Here is a 12,813-nt window from a genome sequence, read left to right as displayed (position 1 = left end):
TTCATCAAATTTGCCCCAAAATCACCAAATTTTAATTGTTCGAGTTCCTTTTCCTCCTTCATCCCTGGGTAATTATCAATGAATGTGTTAGTGAAAGGTTATAAAATCATAAACTGGAAGAAGAAGGTGACCTAGCAACCCGGCTACTAACCCCTGAATAATCCACAGTTGACTTTGCCCACCATAAAGAAGATTAGAAATGTGTAGTTACAGGATGCAGAAACAAACAAATGTAAGCTTAGAAGTAGAAAAGAATTGAATTTCGAATTTAATAGTGACAACAACAAAATCAAATGGGAGAGAAAATGAAAAGAATAGAGTCGGAATTCCCAGGAAATACACTAAACCATAGCTTTGAAAGACAAAGAACATAGAAAGAGAGAGAAAAATAACACAGAAATCTACCTTCATTGCACTGTGTCTGACCAAAGAACATTATAATGAATCTCCCACTACCATTAAATTAAACACAAATTGCTTTTGTTTCTAATTAACGTCGGCCTAAACCAATGTGATGTGTGAAAGTCTTCTTTTTTAATGCCTCTGCCATGCCACAGAAATATATTACAACCAGAATGAAAGATTACGGATGCTTTCCAATAGCTTCCTCTAAAATATAGGCCAAACCTTATAGAAGGTATATGTGAGAGTCATTTGAATTCCAAATGCATTTAAAAGGACCAGCTCTATTACAGTGCATAGCAAATGAATCCATAATGAGGAGATATTCCAGACCAATTGTTTCCAAATTATGCTTTAGATTATCTTCATTTCTCTTTTGAAAATATGCCTTGTTATTTTTAGCATGGCATAAGAAACCCTTGACTTTTCTGGCATCAAATGACATCTCCAGTTTCTGTGCTCTCCCTTATTCCTTTACATACCAGCTTAGTCACATCGGACTTAGACCCTTGTCATTCCCAGTAAACTCCAATCATCCTTCAAAGCCCAGCTCAGATTTCACCTGCTCTGCAAAACTTTTGCCAGTACTCCCAGGTGGAGTTAGAAATCCCTCCTGGGTGTTCCCAACACCTTATATCCATGCAACATTCGTTCTACAGGTGGCCTTCAGCAAGAATCCTCTCTTTCAGTGTCTGAACTCACCAGGTTATAGGTATAGGCACAGTGCCTGCATAGATGGATTGTGTTAACAATGAAGTAACAGAAATCTATAGGAGCTAGCTTAAATTTAAAAGGGTAGGGAGATGGGGCGCATATTAAAAGCATACATGGGAAGCTCATGGAATCTAAGCCAAGACTCAGGAAGAGACAGATATAAGAAATGGAAAGCCATCTGGAATCCAAAGGTCACTCTCTCCCACATTTCATCACCCATTCGCCCCTACATCTGCTTTGCTCTTTAATCACTAAGACTGACTTTTCTGTTATCAGCCTACACAACAAAAGGGCAGGGTGGTGGTGAAGGGACTCAGTTCCATCACAGTTTTTGTACCTATAGGGCAAGAGTCCAGTCATACAAAAAGAATCCCTTGTTGTCTCCGCTTTGGTACTAATTCCAAATTCCAGGGGAAGAATCAGATTGCCTGTCTTGAATCAGGTGTCCACAGTGACCCATCTTGCTAAGTTTAGATGGTCAGGGCTATGTGGTTCAAATTCAACTAGTGGGGGCACTGCAAAGGAGGCAAAAGAGAAGGGAGAATCATTGTGAGCTAAGAGACAGCCCAAAAGGTGACACCTATACATACATTCTGTTGACTAGAACAGAGGGAGGGAAAGAAGGAAGAAGGGAGGGAAGGAGGGGGGATAAATCCAAATACATTTGGAGGGCTTCCTCATGGTGATAAGAGTCAAACTAGAAGATTAGGAACTTAGTGTCTTACTGGGGATGCTCATGAAATCCAGTGGTAGTGACATCATCATTGTACATAAGCACGTGTTGAGTATCTACAGGTAAGTAGCCACTGATATAGACACTTACCTTCAAAGAACGTGTATGTCAATCAATAGCAGGGATCTGAAGCTCAGGAAAAATTAAAAATAAGCAGAGTTCACTGAAGAACCCCAAACCAAAAAACCATGTATCTGTCAGTGGCATCTGCTCCAAATAACCTAAAAGTCTGTGGTCTGCATGTTTAGTAAGCATTAAAACCTCTGGGAGGCAGAAGAGAAACCCACATCTATTCACACTAAAGTGTAAATGTGTGGTTACAGCAGACAATTAACTGCCCTTTGGACATCACACAGTCAATAATACTAAAGCCTTGGTAGAGGGTCAAGGTTTCCCAAAGTGTGGTTCACATTGGAAACTTAGCCAAGAAATCTGCATACCTAACAAGCTTGTGAGAAACTTCTCTTGCACAGCACCACTATGAGCTACTGGGGTAAGCAGCCTCTAAAGTGACCCCCAGAAATCTCCAAGCTACACCGTTTTTGTAGGCCCCTCCCACACTGTTCCAGGTTTGGTCTGTATGACCAATAGCATATAGCAGAAGTGACAGTATGTCACTTCCAATATTAGGTTATAGAAGGATCCCAGTTCATGCCTTGAGATTCTCTCCCCTGAACCCACCCCCTCTCCTTCTCACTTTGCTTCTCCCCATTCTTCTCCCTTTCCCTATCATGCTGTCTATCTTTTCTTAGATCACTTATACTGGGAGAAACGATATGATGAGCAGCCTTATGGAGAGAACTCTGTGGCAAGAAACTGAAGCCTCCTGCCAAGAGCCACGTGAGTGAGCTTAGAAGTGGATATTCCAGTGCCTTCAGAAACTGCAGCTCGACTGCAACATCATAAGAGACTGAAATCAGAACCACTCAGCTCAGCCATTCCTAGATCCCTGACCCTCAGAAATCGTGGGATAATAAATGTTCATTGTTTTATTTTTATTTTTGGCCGCACCGCGAAGCTTGCGGGATCTTAGTTCTCCAAACAGGGGTTGAACCCGGCCACGGCAGAGAAAGCGCCGAGAACTGGACCACCAGGGAATTCCCAAATGTTCATTGTTTTAACCTGCTATGTTTTCAGATAATTTGTTACACGGCAATAAGTTACAGATAGCTAGTCTACAAAGACTGCCCCTTCCTGTCCCTGAAAACTGCTTCTCATAACAAGAGATGGAATTTATTTCTCCTCCATTTAAATCTGGTCTGGCCCTGTGATTGGCTTGAGTAATAGAAGGCTGCAGAAGTGACATTCTGCAGCTTCTGAGCCCAATTCTTAAGAGAACTAGCAGCTTCTACTTCCTACTGCTTGGAACCCAGACACATGCGATGAGCAGCCAAAGCCACATGGAAAGGATATATGGAGGAGAAGTGAGGTGCTCTGTTTGGCATCCCCAGCTCAGCTCCCAACCAACACTGACTGTGTGCCAGGTGAGTGAGCCATCTTGGATGTCCCACCCAGTTGAGCCCTCCAGATGACTGCAGCCTCTCCCAATACCATGTGAAGCAAAACTGCCCAGTCAACCCAAAGAATCGGGAAAAATAATAAATGGTTGCTGTTATTTTAAGTCACTAATTTTAGGGGTAGTTTCTATGTAGCAGTAGAAACCAAAATACACTGTCTTAGGCTAATGAATTTATCCATTAATGATTGGATTCTGAGCATCAGTCTATAAGTGAAGTATAGATATCTGTCCAAAGAACCTTTCTGGGCAAAGAACTTATGCATGTAAGATAGTCCTACACCTTGCATCTCCTTTGGATCCACCATGATGCTGGGTATCTACTAGAGGCTCACATAGGCTTTTTGACATTGGCTCCCCCAGTTTCTTTCCTGTTTCTAATAACATCATGAAGAACTAACATTTCCTGAGCTCTAATAGGTGACAGGCACCACCCTAAATAGTTTACTTCTCTTAACTTACTAAAGTATTGGGTTGGCCAAAAAGTTTGTTCAGGTTTTTCCATAACATCTTACAGAAAAACTTGAACGAACTTTTTGGCGAACCCAATATTACCACAACACTAAGAGATAGGTCCTGGTATCTCCATTCTCCATATGGGGAAAGTGGGCCTGGAAAGGTAAAGGACTTGCCCAAGCTCACCCACAGCTGATAATTGATGGAGCCCGGAGAGTCCAACTTGGCATCCATACTCTTAACCACTACTCTACACTATCCTCAGTCCTATGAGGTAGATGCTGCTATTACCATTTTAAAGACAGGGAGCCTGAGGCTTAGGGAGTTCCTGGCACAAAGTTCACACAGTTAATAAAGAGAAGAGCTACAAGGAAAACTTCCTCTAATACCAACGTTCTTAAACAAAATCCTATTCTTCACTCCCACGTTTGAATGTGCAGATTGTAGCAGGGTCTGGTCCAGTCATGTATTCTCAGCTCTCCTAGGCTCCACCTTATCAGGTATTTTAAGAACAAGGGTCAGTGAATCATGCACCCATGAGGTAAACTCAGCAGCTCCTTAATCTTCCCTGCCTCCCTTTTGGAGATCATCATAACTTAGAAATATTCCCTTGAGTTCTTTAAATACTCTGCAAACAGCTGGCCCATTTTCAGGAACTCAGAAGACACACACCATATTTAGAGTTCAGAGAGGGGAAAAAAAAAAACCTCACAGATCTGCAAGAGAGAAGTATTTCTTCTGTAACTCCTCTCATCCTGAAAACCCTTTTGCTCTCTCCTAGTTTTAACTGTGAACCTCACCCCCATCCAGGAAGTGTACTTTTCACCTCCATGCCCTGCAAACAATGAAGAAAAAAAAGAAACCAAAATTTCCCACACACTATTTCATTTGATTCTCATGAGTTTCTTTTAACAGCAAAAGGTATTTCACATATGCAGCATGATAACTTATTGAGAATTTACTGTAGAATGATAATCTACTGAGATATTTCTCTGTGTCTATTTCTTCTTATCTATCAGGAAGGAATGAATGGTATTTACTCCTTCCCAGAAGGCCTTTCTTCCAGGGCCAAAAAGGAAAGCTGTCTAAAAGGGATGGGGGTGGGAGGACCCTAATTACAACCCAAACCATATGTGTCAGTTCTGAAGGCTCTACCCAGGGTCAGGACTTCAGGAGAGACAGACTTTTTCTAGTAGGGCTGTAAATACTCAGCCAGTTGGCCAGAGGGTATTTGGGCAAAACATTCTAGGGGCAACTAGCTTGCAACTAATTAGGTTGTTCCAGAGTGAAGAGTAGTCACTTGATGTTTTGGTGCATTGAGGGTAATCTGAGGTGAGATTCCTCAGGCCTGCGGCTGGGGGATGAGGAAGAACTGGCCCTCCTCACACTCACAGTCTCTGAGGCACTGGTCTGAGTCTCCAGTGCTGTGACCTTGGGAACCTCAGCCGCAATCCCATAGTAGTAGGGCTTGGCACCATGGTGACCACTTTGAATTGAGGGCCAGAAACCTTTGCCTTTTTCCTGGACTGCATAAGCCGACCAGGCTAGGAAAGGGAACCGCTGCTACCCCCATACCCACATATACACACAAATGACTGGTACTGTCTGCCTAGTCAACCTTGACAAGTGGTGGCCTGAGCGAGGCTTAATATTTTTAGGATATGTAAAAACACGGCATTGCTTGCGTCCCACTTCATGAAACAAATATACTTCCCACAACACATTTCCTATCAGCACACAGGGAAAATAAATTTACTTTAATCTCAATTTCTTTAACATTAACCTTTTCCTCTCTTTCCTCCCCTTGGTTCTCTGATATCGTTCCAGTTGCATAGGCGACACTTGAGGCAAGTCACTTCTTGTTTCTTTTACACATTTGCTTGTTTCATCCCCTCTGGTCCTCCAGAAAATCATTTCCATTATATAGCGTTTTTTCCTTTATCAGACCATTTACAGAATGTCAACTAGCTTCTGAGCACTGATTGGCAAACTAAGACCCACAGGCCAAATCCTGCCCACAGCCTGTGTTTGTAAATAAAGTTTCATTGGGATACAGCCACTCCCATTCAATCATGTATTATCTGTGGCTGTTTTTGCACCTTATCAGCACATTTGAGTCTTTGCAATAGGGACTCTCAAAGCCTAGAATGTTTACTACCTGGTCTCATTCAGAAAAGGTTTGCCAACCCTTGGTCTAGCAGAAGAAAAATACATGTTGTACTGCATATTATTAACTAGTACTCTATCCATCTTTGGGTGATGCTTTAAATAGAGGTCAATGCAAAGTGTTCTGGGGAGCACCATTAGATTTTAAATGGTCCCATATACATGGTTTATAGCTGCCATTTATATGAAGTTGAGGCTTCATATTGCAAATAATAAACTATTCAAGCTATATTTAGTCAAAAAGAATTTTTTGGGACTTCCCTGGTGGCACATTGGTTAAGAATCCGCCTGCCAATGCAGGGGACACAGGTTCGATCCCTGGTCCAGGAAGATCCCACATGCCGTGGAGCAGCTAAGCCCGTGTGCCACAACTACTGAGCCCTTGCACCACAACTACTGAAGCCAGCGCACCTGGAGCCTGTGCTCTGCAACGAGAGAAGCCACCGCAGTGAGAAGCCTGTGCACCACCATGAAGAGTAGCTTCCCGCTCGCGACAACTAGAGAAAGCCCGCACACAGCAACGATGACCCAACACAGCCAAACATAAATAAATAAAATAAATAAATTTTTAAAAATAGGCAAACTGAATTATACCATTTAAAAAAAAATAATTTTTTATAAAATAATATGATGTTGGTTTCTTCTCTACCAGTCAGAATTCAATTAGGTAACAGAACCACTATCAGTATTATGGAATATAAAATTTACTAAGTTTATTATAGAAATGATATTTTGCACAATTGTGGGAGATGCGGGGAAAGAAAGGGTCTGGAAAGGGCAACTGGAGGACCAGGGGAAAATCACTAACCAGCCTTCCTTTAAGCCTGGCCTGAGGGGACAAGCTGGAACAGAGTAAGGAAGCAATGAGGGTACAGAAAAGCCTGTGTCTACTAATGTCTACATTGAAATTGACTGCTATACCTCCTCTCCCTCTCCCTTTATAAAAGTCCCACTTGCACCCATTCAAAGAACAGAAATGCACCCCAAAATTCTACCCTTTGGAGGAGTTACAACCCTTTGCCTTGCATTGGAGTGAAAAGGGTCCACATTCAAACTCCCCATCTTTATCCCTTTATGTAAGAAGTGATGATGATATTCAAGTTTTACTTCTCTGCGGGAGTTTCTGTCTCACTCAGAGTAAGTGTTAAGTCTGGACTTTATTGATATCGCAAAACTTCCAGAAAAGTGACTGGGTGAGTGATGTTTTGAAACATGTTTGCAAGTTCGTTGACACTTCTCCCAGGAGATGTGGAATCTAATTCAACCTCCCCTTGATTATAGATAGGCTGGCCTTGGTGACTTCTTCAAAGGGATAGAATGCAGTAGACATGACACCATGAGATTCCTGTGGCCAGGTCATAAAAAGCAATACACTGTCTACTTGGCTTTTCTTCTGTCCTTAGAACATGCACTTCTGGAGCTCTGAGCCACCATATACAAAGTCCAATTACCGTGAAGGCAACATGCTGAAGAGGTTATATATAGAGACAACAAAGAGATAGACAAAGGTATCTGATGAGCACTGGTAGATCAGCCCTCAGCTGTTTAAGACTCCTAGCCTAGGCTAGGAGCAGCTTTCAGATGAATCCCCTCTCCAGCCTCCAAGCTGCCCCAGCCCACACCAAGTAGAGCAGAAATGAGCTTTTTCCACCAAGCCCTGTTCACACTGCAGATTTGTGAGCAAGTTAGATGCTGTTGAGGGGTAAAGTCATAAGTTTGGGGGTTGTTTATTGTGTAGCCATAGTAACTGAAATAGAATACAAAGCAATCTTCCAAATAAGCTATGGAGTTCTAACTCAGAACAGTTAGGCAGAGCTGCCAAAGATAAAAATGCACATATACCTGTATAGCACTATGGAAGTTTATTCATCCACATCATTCATCTATCCATGCAACGAATATTCATGAAGCGTCTACTTTGTGTGCTGGGGATTCAGTAGTAAAGACAGAAATGATCTCTGCCCTGATGGAGCATTCAGGCTACTGTGGGTTAAGAGAGACAATGAAGGAGTAATTCATGAGTGTTCCAAAAGGGGAAGCTCAGGATGCTTTGTCAGATAATAAGTCAAATGTCTTTTCTGGGAATTTCTTAAAGATACATTCCCCTTAATTAGTAAGAGTCTTCTAGATTCTGGCTCTGTTCCAGACATACAGAGCAAAAGAAAAGATATAAATTTACAGGTTCAGCAAACACAGGCTTCTCTGGGTTACAGGGGGTTTTGGTGGCTGCTTTCAACTGTGGCAGTCAGCTGTCCTTTCTCTGGATCAAACATACATAGACAAGATGCTAATTGTATGCTTTGTTCTGCACCTACTTTGAAATTAGTTATAATGAAACTATACGTCATCTTGTCTAAGAAACATTGCTGTTCAGAGTGGCCATAGTTTGGTTGCAAATAGAAATTACTCACAAGATCTATATCAGAAGCTAAAAGCTTTCTCATCAGGCTGCTGATAATGAAGCTTGCTAACTATCCTGGTGCATAAAGTAGAATTATGAAAACTGATCCAGTCTAATTATCAAAGTGTTGGAGTTTTTCCGCTATTCTCAAAATGTAGCCATTGAAGCAGCTTGAAAACTCGTTGTCCAGAATTTAAATTGCCTATTGCCAAGGCTCAGTGACTGCTCCAGGAGTGAACGAAAGTGCTTAAAATCTCCAGACTGTTTGATTACAGGTACCCATCCATCGTTTGCTCAGTCATGTACAACTGTGCAATTAAAACAAATGGTGGCACATAAAAGGCTGCCTGAGGTAGATCTGGCCTGTGGGCAGAGTGCCAGCCTGTTAGAAGAAAGTGCCAGGCAGAGTGGGGGAAACAGTGAATAAAAAAGACACAGGCCCCCATGCAACATGCATGCCTTCTTGGAGCTCACAGTCTAGTAGGGGAGAAAGACAAGTAAATGGGCATCAGTAACACAATGCCTAAGAGCTGTGTTTCAGAATAGTGGGGGATCAGGGAAAGCTAACCCAGGGATGCAGCCTCTAAGATGAAGGTTGTGTAGGAGTCAGCAAGGCCAAGGTGGAGGGAACATGGGGAAGAAGAAAACATGGTTCAGGCTGAGTCAGGTACTGCTAAGACACTAGAGAGACAGAATGTCAGAGGAACTAAAAACATTCAGAGTGGTTGAAATATTAGGAGGTAAAATGATGAGAGATAAGTCTGGACAGGTAGGGAAAAGGGTCAGTCAGGTCATGGAGGGCTGTATAAGCCATTTTAAAGAGGTTCAACTTTCTTTTCCCTAGATTTTATTTTTAACACAAAAGAGACATGTTCAACTAGCCTCAGAAATGTTTTTAAGAGATTCACTTTTATGAAGATCTAGAATAATGAGAGAATCAGTTCTTCCCTGGTCTTACATCAAGAAGACAGAGAACATGGAGTTCCCATTCTCATGCTCAAGTGTTTTTCTTCTGAAGACCAGTAGCTATTTACTCATTTACCCACTTAGCCCTGATCTCTCTGCCAGGCAGATTGGAGAGGGCACAGAGTGAAAAATATCATTGTTCATTCTCAAGAGAGAATTATCCAGCAAAAAGGATAAGGATTACTGTTTCTAACAAGCACCAGAGGAGGTAAACATTGAGAGTTCAGAATTGTCAAAGATTTTCTTTTTAATGTAAGAAAGATTCCTGTGTAGAACATTTATGCATTTTCTCCAAGTGTCAGAAAAATCACATATCTTATAGTTTAGTAATGGGCACATGTGACTACACTACCAGCATTTGGTAGTGATCATTTTTACTACAGACGAAGTGGTTACACATATGAAAATTTACTAAGTAATAGAATGACCATCATGTCTAAAAGTTGCCCCGTTTCAGAAGGGACTCAAGCCAAGTATAGGATGTCTCCTAGATTGAGTGCTAGGCATTAAGTATACCCAGCATGGTGCCAGGGGGTGAGAATTAATGAATGAATTATGATGGTTTAAATAATGATGAATTAATGAATGAAATATGATGGATTAATTATGATGAGTTAAATACAAGTTACAGTCTGTTTAAGTTCCGGCACAGGCCTGATGACATGAGGCAGGCAGGGCTTCTAGAGCAAACACAATTCTGTGTTCTGAAAAAACTTCACACTTTCCTGAACCAACCAGGGAAAACTCACAGTTAAGAAACCCCTTAACTTAAAACTGACTAAGCAAAAAGACAAGTGTGTTAGTTTTCTATTGCTGCAATAACAAATTACCACAAACTTAATGGCTTAAAACTACCCAAATTTAGTATCTTACAGTTCTAGAGATCAGAAATCCAAAATGAGTCTTACAGGCTAAAGTCAAGGTGTCAAGGAGGCTGTGTTCCTTCTGGAGACCCTAGGGGAGCATCCAATCCTTGCCTTTTCCAACTTCTAGAGGCTGCCCACATTCCCTGGCTCATGTCCCCTTCCCATCACTCTGTTCTGTTGTATCATCTCTTTTTCTGACTCTCCTGCTTCCCTCTTTCCCTTATAAGAATGCTTGTAATGACACTGGGCCCACGCAAATAATCCAAGATAATCCCCTCATGTCAAGATCCTTAACTTAATCACGCCACAAAGCCCCATTCTGCCACGCAGGGTAACACAGTCACAGGTTCCAGGGATTAGGACATGGACATTTTGGGGGGCCGTTATCCTGCCTCCCACAATAAGAAGAAAACAGACTGTAAGATCTGAAGGCCAAATTTCATCTGATTTATTCAACATCATCTCCAGCAAAGTACTGGCTCATCATCAGTACTTAGTCACTAGCTGTTGAATAACTGAGTAAATGAATAAGAAAATATAAATGATGTGCTATTTCTGCAATAACTCCTCATGTGAATAAGGTATGGATGGTTTCAAAATCTGTAATTTGCTGTCTCTTACAAATGAAGCATTGAATGGATACCAAATTTCAGTTTGGGAAGATGAAAAAGTTCTGGAGATGGATGATGGTGATGGTTGCACAACAATATAAATGTACTTAATACTGATGAACCGTGCAGTTAAAAATTGTGAATGTTACATAATATACACATTTTTACCACAATAGAAGAATCTAAAGGACTAATTCAAAGAGTATATAAGTCAAGAAAAAAGTTACACAATGGCCCTTGACCAGAACCATACATCTGACTTAAATAAATATCCTTCTAATAATAATTCCCAGAAGAGAAAGGTATGGAATATCCTCAGTCTTAGGGCTGAATCCTCTTCTCATTATTTTATTTGCCTCCTAAAGCATTAGAATTTATCACAGGTATGTTCATTAAGCCAAAATGTTTTCATTATGCTTTTTAAGTTAAACTGATGCAAGAGAGATCAGTCAAGCAAGCAGATGTCTACTTGGGCCTTTGGTTGGTTTATTTTTCTAAGTGTCCTCATTTGTCTGCATCATGGTTTTAAACTCTCTCTAAAACACATTCTAACACACATACATGCACACATGCACACACCTGCATACAAAGTCAGCATCCATATGGTGCCAAAATACTCTGTGGGTTCATAGATGAAATCCAGCCAGACTGCTTGGGCGGGCTTTCCGCAGACTCAACAATCAGGATGTGGAGTGAATCTTTCACTTATTTATCAGTTCTTTTGGGCAAACTGTGGACACAGACTCAAACAGATCATTCTCAGAATAGATGGTCAACTTATAACCCAAAGCAACAACTAGGAACCAATTAGAGCCATTCTCTTCAATGGAGCTTATTATTGGTGCTAACCTGTAAATAGAAGAGTCCAATTGTGAGGAAGGTTAGCGACCCCAAATAACACTCCCATAAGGTTTATTAGGCTTCTGCCAACAACCTTCGGGCTGCCTTAATTGCTCCTTCAGGGCTGGTTTCACACAGAGAATGGAGTCATTTCCAGTGCTCTAGTCTAGTTCTCCCAGCATCAAATGTAGAAGATGGGAAAGAGCACAGAAAACTTGGGTCACTCAACTAAACCTAGAAGAGAGATATTTTTAAGTAACTTACACAATATTACACAACTAAGATCAGTAGAATAGAACCCGGAGCCCAAATCTGTCTTAAAGTCTACCACGTTTCTAGATTCATCACACACTGACCCACAGCTATAGAGGCAGCCCTCAGGAAAAGAACTAGCCAATATTTGTCTTTAACAAATATTGAGCAGTTCTTCCTGTACCCTGCCCCCCTTTCAGCAGCCATGTCTCTCATGCTCTTAAGGGAGTCCAGTCCACACACCACACACCCCTATTAAGGAAGAAAGCATTATGGGGAACAAACTTCTATGCCGACTACAGCTAGAATTTACTGGGTGCTTACTCTGTTGCCTGGACCTGTGTCAAATGTCTCACGTGCATTATGATATGTAAAATCTTTTTCTGAGATATGATTGGATGAGGCTGAAGACTGAGAAGTCATTCGCAAAACCAAAGCCTGAACTTATGACGCCAGACTGAGTTCCAGGCCTTTGGGGCCATGACTGCATCTTCCCTACCTTAGTGAATGTCAGTAAGTGGAGTACAATATTGACTTTATCATCTAAACAAAGCAGGGCAGAGAGGCAGTGGGGATAGCAAAAGAACAAGGAGCCCTTAGCCAAGGGAAGAAAGGACTTTTCTACAAACAATGCTCTCTTACATTTTGCTTTCAAAGAATTTCTTTATAGCAGCAAGGACTCTATGAAATACATTTGTGTTGGAAAGCCCAAGAATGCATCAATATTTCTTCTGTGTTTTCTATGCTTTGGGTTGAAGGAGCTTGTTAGAAATTGTTCCTTCCAGGGTAAAGCTAACCCTGATGCTAAGAGATACGGAAGGAAAGACAAATCCAAAGTCAATCTTCATAGCATCCCAGGGCCCTCTCACTCCTCTGATCACCATCCAACA

Source organism: Phocoena phocoena, chromosome 3, assembly GCF_963924675.1.
Source record: "Phocoena phocoena chromosome 3, mPhoPho1.1, whole genome shotgun sequence".
In the NCBI taxonomy this organism is placed as follows: Eukaryota; Metazoa; Chordata; class Mammalia; order Artiodactyla; family Phocoenidae; genus Phocoena; species Phocoena phocoena.
Note: the sequence above shows the minus strand (reverse complement) of the source record.